We start from the raw sequence: 7,500 nt of genomic DNA, 5'->3' as shown, positions 1-7,500 counted from the left end.
TAGATCTTAGCTAAAGACTTCCCTAGTCATTAATAGCCTAGATCCTATCAACAGATACGCAGCGGATTATTCTGTAGTTAACCATTGGTCTAAAACCAATCAAAACACTTTTCTGGTCGAATCACCTTAGCCTTGGTCAGTTTACTCAACTACCAATTAGCTTCAAGGTCAATCCTAAACCCAAACCAAGCCATACAATTCTGAGGTTCCATTCCCCTAAACCATTCTATCTAGATCTACATAAGTAAATGCTAGATCATACCTTTGCCACATCTACGGAGCTTATTAGCTCATCGGTCCTCCATTGACTCGAATCGCTCTTGCTTAACAGCTGGACCACGATCACTCAATGATCTTACTTAAGGTCCTTATCTTGACTCCTGCATCAAACAGCTCCCCTAGGTACTTAGTCATTCAACCAACCATCCCCGCAGACACAAGTAACCTTTGAGAAGTTTTTTGAAAGGATAAGGGTTTGCATCTGGCCTATCTCGGCTCAAGCACAATCCAAAATCCTTTTTGCCTTATAGGCAATCGTACCAAGTCCATCTTCTGGACTGACAAAGCTCATGAGATCCTAAGTCAATCAACCAACCATCCTCACATGACTTGGAACTGATGAGTCATCATCTGGCCTGACCGGCCTTGGGACTTAACCCAGACAACATATATGATTTGTTCATACCAACCGATGCATTCATTACTCAGCCATCATTCAGAGGTCAGGTCGTCCATACTCAACCATGATCAGATCTTACACGGCCTTCCTTGAACAATCACACCTAAGCTCAATACTTATGGTCTACGACACATAGTACTAGCCATACTCTTCGTCATGACTCTTAGCCAATCTCGAAATTATCAACACCAAGGTTGATATCTAGAAGCATCACACCAATACTCTTACTCCAGCAACATGATTATCCATACTAGTGTTCGGCCATCGAACCATCGTCATGAAACATGATCCGACCACTAGACTTGATAAGCCATCATCCACTTAGCATGTACTGATAGAACCGGCCTTCCATTGCCATCATGTAGGTCTATTCCCTCCATAAGACATATGGCGCCTATCCTACTCACCAACCCAAAGTTGATTGTAAGATATCCCACTTAGCCTTTGCGACCAGAACCATCCAACCATAGCTGGATCATCCATAGTCCCGTCTAACCGTCTGGTTAAGATCTAGGTGCGATCGACCAGTTATAAGTCCGGCCCAAAGGCTCACGGACCTTCTTACCTTATCTGCCCCAAAGCCTGGATCCATACCACAGAGTAAGGCCCAAGACCAAACCGGATTGCCTTGCAACCAATCAGACCTTGCGACACAACACTCCGGTTAAACTAACCGTCCGTCCGTTCGACTATGCAGCCGCGGACTGTCCACTTGGTTCGGCCTAAGCCTTGAACCAATGGCACCGTTTGGAACTCACACCCTTTGGGAACTAGTACCCTTTGGACACACGTGCCTCTTGGCAAGTCATGACCCTTGGCAACTCGCACCCATTCAGATGTTCCAACCGTTCGACCTAACCGTCCGTATGGACTGTCTGGTCCGTGCGTGTGTCCGGCCTATGGCCAAAGGACCACGCCTTAACCTACACAAGTCATGAACCATTGTGACTGTTCAGGGAAGGGTTGCAACCGTTCAGAACAGAACAGAACCGCCCCTATCCAATCGGATCACCTGAGGCCGGTTTAGACCATGCGCGCGCCTAACTCGTCGGTTATGGACCGCGACCGCATTACTCAACCAGAACCACGGTTATAACCAATCCCAACACATCAACAAGGCCACGCCAATGTACAGAAGCAGTAGAAGAAGAACTAGATGAAAAGAATAAGAAGAATAGGATAAAATCCAAACGCCCATGGCTAGACCGGTTCGGACTGTCCGATGGTCTTAGCCGATGAGTGGGTGGTTACCCCACTGACCCTATATGACTGAACCACGGGGTTGGAGTCCTTCTCCAGACCTTTCTCTATGCCTTGGGTATCCATAACCACACGGCCTCCTCTCTCCTAAACCGTTCTCCTTGCCGGAGATACTAAACCACCACGACCGGCCCTTTTCCGGCCGATCTCTTGGCCGGGACTCTCTCTCTCTCTCTCTCTACGTTTTTCTCTGAGTATTTTAATCTGGAAATGGATAATGAAATCGACAGGAGAGCCCCCATATTTATAGAAAACGAGGGGGTAAGTCTTGCCCCACGAACAGGCACGACTTGCTAGCGAATGGGCACCATCAGCCAAGGGTTGTCCCCTTTCGGCCACTTGCATCCCTTCGCCCTTTCGGATTGGGTTTGGGGTCGGTCACAAGCCCAACCCACGCCCCAAGCCTCTTGAACTTAGCCCACGGCCTTGCCCAAAGACCCAACAGCCCATGGCCTCATGGCCGGACCTCACAGCCCGCCACTGACCCAGACCCGGACCATCGGCCTAAAACCCGAACAGTCCGTCTAGCTGAGATGAGCTGACTCCCAGCTGCCTCAGCTGAGGGCGCTAGTAGTCCAGCTAGTGGAGCTGACTTAGTAGTGGCTGAGCTGGAGTAAACTCAACCTAGCTTCGTTAAGCTGGTCGAGCTACTTCTCTATCTCGTCCAGCTACCGTCTTACTCGTCTTAGCTGTCTCTTTTCTCTTATAAGGTTAAGTCGAAGTTTCCTTATGTCCTTAACCTTCTTTCTTGACCATGGAACGCTTGCCTTGATGTCCTAAGACTGGCTGGTACGTTTCCTCGAACCATGGCCGTCCCGACAATCCTTTCCAGGATTGGGGGCGTGACAAGTCTCCCCCACTTGTAATGGATTCGTCCTCGAATCCGGTGATGATTATACCTTGTCCCAAGACAAAATATTCCAACCAAACTTATTCTAGTCTTGATCAGAGAATAGAACAAGCTTGATTCAAAATCACCAAATGACCACTTCGATGTACTAGTCAAGTCCTCACGAACTTGTTCCAATCTTTAGGCTGCTCGTCCTACAACAAGTCCTAACAGATTGTTATGGTTCTTTTGTCCGTCATGGACAATAAGGTTCATGACCTCAGCCACAACGTAATGGATCATCCCCTTAACCGGCCTCAACCTTTTCAGGCTTGGCCACATTGCGATCTTAGTCCCTCCAGACTAAAAACGCCTCAGACTTGACTTCTGTCCTTCATTGGACTTTGTCATAATTCAATCCTGGTCCCTTTACAGACGTGATCGTACTCCGGTCCTGGTCCACTCAGGGACTCGACCGTTTCACCCCGACCATAGGTCCATCTCCGAATAGGTCGTGGCCTGATCCTCGTCCATTACTGGACTTGATCATTCTCAACCGTAGGTCAAACTCCGACTTGGTTGTACTGCGACCATGGTCCTCTCTTGGACATGGTCAAATTCGGCCCTGCCATCTCGGCCGGAGCCGACAGAAACGGATTCTAGGACAGCGGAGCTGTCCCTGGTTCCAGTTCAATCATAAATGGATCCGACCTATCAGGGGGGACACCCTGTAGCGAACAGAACACATCTGGGAACTCAGACACCAACGAATCCTCATAAAGGTCTTTCAGACAGACATAACTATCAGGCTCTGTAGTTGTAATTGTAGCCAAAAAGTACTGACAACCCTGTTCCAGCATCCGAATCACTCGAACTGCTGAAACCACTACTTTCTTTGAGCCGGACACAGACATTGGTACTGGATCGGATGAAGCCCAGTCTCCAATTGCACACGACCTTTATGGCAATCGAGAGTGGCCCGATACTTTCCCAACCAGTCCATACCTAGGATCATCTCGTGATTCTTTAGGTGGACACAGACCAGATTCACAGGGAAGACCTTTCCCTGGATCTGCACTGGGATATTGACATGAGATCTAGTGAGTTCCTGGCTTGCCCACCGGCTGCCCTCACTATCCCAAAATTATCACCAGCGTACAGACAGAACAGACCCTTTCTGACCAGTCCCGGACTCACAAAACCTATGCGTAGCCCCTGCGTCGGAAAGTACGTGGGTTTTTACACCACCAATCATGAGGGTTCCTATCAGAGACCCCCATCAGAATCCCCTAGACCACATTCTAGGTTCCAGACCAAGCATTACTACTTGAATGTAAAAAGATAAATTTAGAGATTGCCAGAGATCGAATCAAAAGATCCGGAAGCTCCGTCGTCTCGTGACAGTCCATACACCCTCGGTGTTGTGGTTGGTTTGCCTTGGGACGCCTTTCCTGAATCTCCACGGCCCTTCCCCTGACTTCCTTGCAGCTTGGAACAATCCGATTGGAAATGTCCTTGCTGGCCACAATGGAAACAGGTCATCTGGCCGCTTCTACCAGACTGGTTCGGTCGAGGACAGTTCTGAACCCCATGGTCCATGCTGCCACAACGAACACAAGCCCCCTTGGCCTTCCAGCACTCACCAGGATGGTTATGTCCATATTTGGAACACGCAGGTCGGCCACCAGAGGTCTTGCCTCCGTCCACCCGGTCCCATTTTCTCTTTTTATCATTAGTCTTGCCCGATGGGCCAGACTGTGGCTTAGCCTTAAGCTTAGCTTCTTCAGCCAAGTTAGACTCCAACAAAGCCACCCGTTCCACTTCCAGTGGGTACCTAGATGAGTAGGATTTCGGTTTAATCACACATTTGGAAAACGTCCCATACCATTCTCCAATGCATCTTACTATTGCGAATGCTCACACCATTCACAACGGCAATTATAATATACCTCAATCCCCATCATACTAAGATACTTAACATCATGTTCTTCCAATGATTGGAACGAACACTCTGAGTTTCCTCATTCTTTCCTTGGATGGATTCAGATTGGAATTGATTCATTCCATCCAACTAGATCTAAGGAAACCTACCTTGACCTATACCGAGTCCTAGCTGATCCATCTGATCACAATCCACTCGTGTACTGGTCATGTAGTGTCTCCTTTGAGTCAGATTTAACATTGCATATGCTTTACTTATTATGAACGGCCATCAAGGGATAACACTTAACTTCAGTAGAGTGCTGCACGTTTATGTCAACCTAAGAACTCTCTGGTCCATGTTACTTCCCTTGTCCAGGTAATCCATAAACAAGTTTTGCATTGCTTCCATCCCTTCCAACCCGTCTATTACTTCTAAATAACTAGATCGACCAACCTTTCTGTTTTTAGGATCTTGCCCTTGGAGAACGTATCTTGGCTAAGACGGATCATCTTAGAACTCCCACATTCACAATGATACCCTAGCTTACCTCAACTCTTTCTTGGCTCACCCCAACTAAGGTTCCATAGTCATCATAGTTTTTGAAATAATTTCGGTTTGGAACTCAACATCTTAGAGCGTTGTCCTAAACAGAATCAAGCATGCTCTGATACCAACTTGTAAGACCCGATCCCGGCCGCCTAGGCCAACGTCGATGCCTCACGTCGCTCGGTCCACTTCCTGGCCGAACCTCTTAAATTTCGCCCTTTATTTATAATATCGCCTAAAGGCGAGGGCTAACTTAGATCTTAGCTAAATACTTCCCTAGTCATTAATAGCCTAGATCCTATCAACAGATACGCAGCGGATTATTCTGCAGTTAACCATTGGTCTAAAACCAATCAAACACTTGTCTGGTCGAATCACCTTAGCCTTGGTCAGTTTACTCAACTACCAATTAGCTTAAAGGTCAATCCTTAACCCAAACCAAGCCATACAATTCTGAGGTTCCATTCCCCTAAACCATTCTATCTAGATCTACATAAGTAAATGCTAGATCATACCTTTGCCACATTTACGGAGCTTATTAGCTCATCGGTCCTCCATTGACTCGAATCGCTCTTGCTTAACAGCTGGACCACGATCACTCAATGATCTTACTTAAGGTCCTTATCTTGACTCCTGCATCAAACAGCTCCCCTAGGTACTTAGTCATTCAACCAACCATCCCCACAGACATAAGTAACCTTTGAGAAGTTTTTGAAAGGATAAGGGTTTGCATCTGGCCTATCTCGGCTCAAGCACAATCCAAAATCCTTTTGCCTTATAGGCAATCGTACCAAGTCCATCTTCTGGACTGACAAAGCTCATGAGATCCTAAGTCAATCAACCAACCATCCTCACATGACTTGGAACTGATGAGTCATCATCTGGCCTGACCGGCCTTGGGACTTAACCCAGACAACAGATATGATTTGTTCATACCAACCGATGCATTCATTAATCAGGTTAGGACCGACACCTTGAGCCATCATTCAGAGGTCAGGTCGTCCATACTCAACCATGATCAGATCTTACACGGCCTTCCTTGAACAATCACACCTAAGCTCAATACTTATGGTCTACGACACATAGTACTAGCCATACTCTTCGTCATGACTCTTAGCCAATCTCGAAGTTATCAACACCAAGGTTGATATCTAGAAGCATCACACCAATACTCTTTTTCCAGGAACATGATTATCCATACTAGTGTTCGGCCATCGAACCATCGTCATGAAACATGATCCGACCACTAGACTTGATAAGCCATCATCCACTTAGCATGTACTGATAGAACCGGCCTTCCATTGCCATCATGTAGGTCTACTCCCTCCATAAGACATATGGCGCCTATCCTACTCACCAACCCAAAGTTGATTGTAAGATATCCCACTTAGCCTTTGCGACTCGAACCATCCAACCATAGCTGGATCATCCATAGTCCCGTCTAACCGTCTGTTTAAGATCTAGGTGCGATCGACCAGTTATAAGTCCGGCCCAAAGGCTCACGGACCTTCTTACCTGATCCGACCCAAAGCCTGGATCCATACCACAGAGTAAGGCCCAAGACCAAACCGGATTGCCTTGCAACCAATCAGACCTTGCGACACAACACTCCGGTTAAACTAACCGTCCGTCCGTTCGACTATGCTGCCGCGGACTGTCCACTTGGTTCGGCCTAAGCCTTGAACCAATGGCACCGTTTGGAACTCACACCCTTTGGGAACTAGTACCCTTTGGACACACGTGCCTCTTGGCAAGTCATGACCCTTGGCAACTCGCACCCATTCAGATGTTCCAACCGTTCGACCTAACCGTCCGTATGGACTGTCTGGTCCGTGCGTGTGTCCGGCCTATGGCCAAAGGACCACGCCTTAACCTACACAAGTCATGAACCATTGTGACTGTTCAGGGAAGGGTTGCAACCGTTCAGAACATAACTGAACCGCCCCTATCCAATCGGATCACCTGAGGCCGGTTTAGACCATGCGCGCGCCTAACTCGTCGGTTATGGACCGCGACCGCATTACTCAACCAGAACCACGATTATAACCAATCCCAACACATCAACAAGGCCACGCCAATGTGCAGAAGGAGTAGAAGAAGAACTAGATGAAAAGAATAAGAAGAATAGGATACAATCCAAACGCCCATGGCTAGACCGATTCGGACTGTCCGATGGTCTTAGCCGATGAGTGGGTGGTTACCCCACTGACCCTATATGACTGAACCACGGGGTTTGAGTCCTTCTCCAGACCTTTCTATATG

The sequence above is a fragment of the Brassica napus genome, unplaced genomic scaffold (genome assembly GCF_020379485.1).
Source record: "Brassica napus cultivar Da-Ae unplaced genomic scaffold, Da-Ae ScsIHWf_280;HRSCAF=462, whole genome shotgun sequence".
NCBI lineage: Eukaryota > Viridiplantae > Streptophyta > Magnoliopsida > Brassicales > Brassicaceae > Brassica > Brassica napus.
The sequence above is the reverse complement of the archived record's forward strand: the minus strand, read 5'-3'. Positions refer to the sequence as shown.